Here is a 2646-nt window from a genome sequence, read left to right on the forward strand (position 1 = left end):
TGCTAATGGGGTCCGGCGGGAGGGTCGCCGCAGGGCGGGCGAGGTGGCAGCTCCGCTCTCCACGCCCCGGCTGAAAGGCCTGGGCCCGCGTCTGCAGCGTCAGGCTGCCCTCTGCGGGAACCCGGGGTCTCCACGTGTGGCCTTCACCCGGTGCCTGCCAGGCTCAGGGTTCAGGCCTCAGAAAACGACCGGAGTGACAGTGCCATGTCGACTGTGCCCGTCAAGCTGTTCATCCGTCCACCCTAGCGATGCGCTTCATTCTTACTGTGAATCACGGTGGCCTTCTCTGCTGCCCAGCTGTGCGCAGTGTGGGTTTCTAGAAGCAGTGTCATGCATTAGTGTGGACAACCCTGGCCTGACATACCGAAGTGTGTTAGTGATGCCGGAGTTTGGAGTGACCACGCCAACACCAGTGCGGAATTCAGCGGCAAGCTGACCAGGTTCTTGTCTCACTCAAGAAGAATTAATGGACAAAGGAGTCGCAAAGCAGGAGTTTTATTAAGGACAGAGAGGGGGTCCCATAGTGGGTTGTTGCTGAGGGGCTAAGTTTCATGCCTTTTATCCTTGTTAGGAGGAGGAACAGACCTTTTTGTGTTTTTTTTTCTCCAAAGGTATTGTCTCATCAGGTGATTTAAGTTTCTATTTTGTGTATAGAAAATAAACCTAACGTATGGCTCTTATGTTTTTGGATGCTGGCTTATTTACCCTTTCTATCTTTAGCAGATTATGGCCAATAAAGTTTCTGGCTTCAGTCTGGGCTCTCCTGAGCCCTAGGCTCATGCTCCATTGACCTTACTATCTTCCCCTTTGATGGTGCTAATGCTGTCTGCGCATTCCAGGTTCTGTTGTTAAGCATTGTAAATGTTAGATAACTAGCCTCTTTGCTTTAACTAGATACTGCAGGCCCTGGAATTAAGACATTACATTGGGATGGACCGCCAAGCTGTCCTTGTTCCGTCTCCCCCGCAGTTTCCTTATTTCCCCAAAGTATAATCGTGTAAGGTACAGCTAATATTTAAGGTGTATTGCTTCCTACAGTCACTATAGACAACACAGAGGCTTTGGTGTTCCCATTCTGGGAGCCAGAAACTCTGTCGCATTAGCAAAAATAACAGTTGTTGAGGATTGAGGTCACTGTCTATTTTAAGTTAGTACCTGCCTCAGTAAGGCATCAGTAAATGCGAGCTGTTAGTGTTGCCAAATCCTCACACCTCAACAAAAAACTACAACAGGAAGTGTCTGCCTCGTTAAATCTGTTAGGTCCAAAACGTGTCAATGTTTTTCCCTCACAGAGAACTGAAGGACAAGGCAACAGGCTGCGAGAACTAGGCGCTGTAGACAGAATGGACCAGCGTCGAGGAAGGCAGAAGGCCACAGGGGTTGTTGATAGAGGTAAGTTCCATAGAACAGGCCAGTATCAGGGAGGGCAAGCAGGCATTGTCTCCTTTCCAGGGCTCTGCCCCGCTGTACCCCTTTTATTCCCTAATTTGCTGTAGGGCAGGCACAGGGGCTCACTGAAGACCAAAAGTAAGAAAGCACTCCTCAAAGGGACATGACCACCTCCAATCCCTTCTCCATTTTCCTCTGGGCATTTTGAGCAGCCAGGCACATGGACTCAGCCTGTTTTTCAAGCCACAGTGTCCAGGACTTGAACCATGTGGTTCGTTATGTGGGATTTGGCCACCTTAACCACCACACTGTCTAGCCTACCATAGTCCCCTTTGATCTTGTTTTATTAATAGATCCTTTGTTTAGTCAAAATATGTTTCCAAAGGTCACCTCCAACTTGATACTTTTAGCTTTGTTTTCCTGTTTTTTTGTTTGTTTTGTTTGTGAGTCTCATGACCCATGTAGTTGAGTTTGATAAATATTACAAAGTAAGCTGTTCTAGGGGCCCTCCTTATCCTAACACCTAATAAACCCACTCATTAGAGTACTTATAGTTTGTCTCAAAGTGCTTAAGACTTCAGTTACTTGCTTCCTTTTTTTTTTTTTTTGAGTCTTGCTTGCATATTGCCCTTGGGGATCCTTTTTAAACATTACCATGCAGTAGTTTCTTGAATGCCTTGCTTGTTTAAAGAATAATCTATTTAATTTTATTATTGTCAATTGAAAAAATAACCAGCTGTAAAATTAATAATTAATAATTAATGCGGTTTATTTCCAAGCCAACTGTGAGTGACCTAGGCCGGAGAAGAGGCATACATACCTTATCTCGGGGTGATCATGTACAGAGGTTCCTTTTATTTGCTTTTGAGATCCACAGACATTTCATGAAGAGATTTTCCATTGGTCTGGCCCAAAGAGGCAGCACATGTAGAAGCAGGGGGGCTTGTAGGTTATAGGTAGGTTCCACAATTCTTAGGTTGGTGATTGGAAGGTAAGATCTGTGTCTTGGTTAAAGAAAAGCTTAATCTACATCTCAATGAAAAGCGAAGTTCTGTGTCTTGGGAAAAGATAAGCAAAAGAATATACTGTAATCAGTTGAAATATACATCTCAAAGATACTATGCCAGGGACAGGAGGTAGGAAGAATCCTGTTAATAGAAAGTAAATGGTCTGTTAATGTTTGTGGGCATGACTTCCCCAGTCCCCTTTTGAAAAGATTTTGGAAAAATAGGAAAAGTAGTCAGACTTCTGTCCACA

At 45.0% G+C, this 2646-nt stretch overlaps 1 long non-coding RNA gene across 2 annotated transcripts in view; it reads left to right on the plus strand.

The window, feature by feature from the left end:
- The first annotated feature begins 6 nt into the window (after nucleotides 1-6).
- The window catches only part of LOC114008683 (uncharacterized), a 22637-nt gene continuing 19997 nt past the window's right edge, over nucleotides 7-2646 (plus strand). Inside the window, exons 1-2 of one of the 2 annotated variants that reach the window (XR_003550196.1) lie at nucleotides 7-626; nucleotides 1293-1392. This is a non-coding gene — a long non-coding RNA (uncharacterized LOC114008683). The remainder of the gene's footprint in view (nucleotides 627-1292; nucleotides 1393-2646) is intronic. The other variant, XR_003550197.1, reaches the window with a different exon arrangement.

The sequence above is a fragment of the Tupaia chinensis genome, unplaced genomic scaffold (genome assembly GCF_000334495.1).
Source record: "Tupaia chinensis unplaced genomic scaffold, TupChi_1.0 Scaffold000367_1, whole genome shotgun sequence".
Taxonomy (NCBI): domain Eukaryota; kingdom Metazoa; phylum Chordata; class Mammalia; order Scandentia; family Tupaiidae; genus Tupaia; species Tupaia belangeri.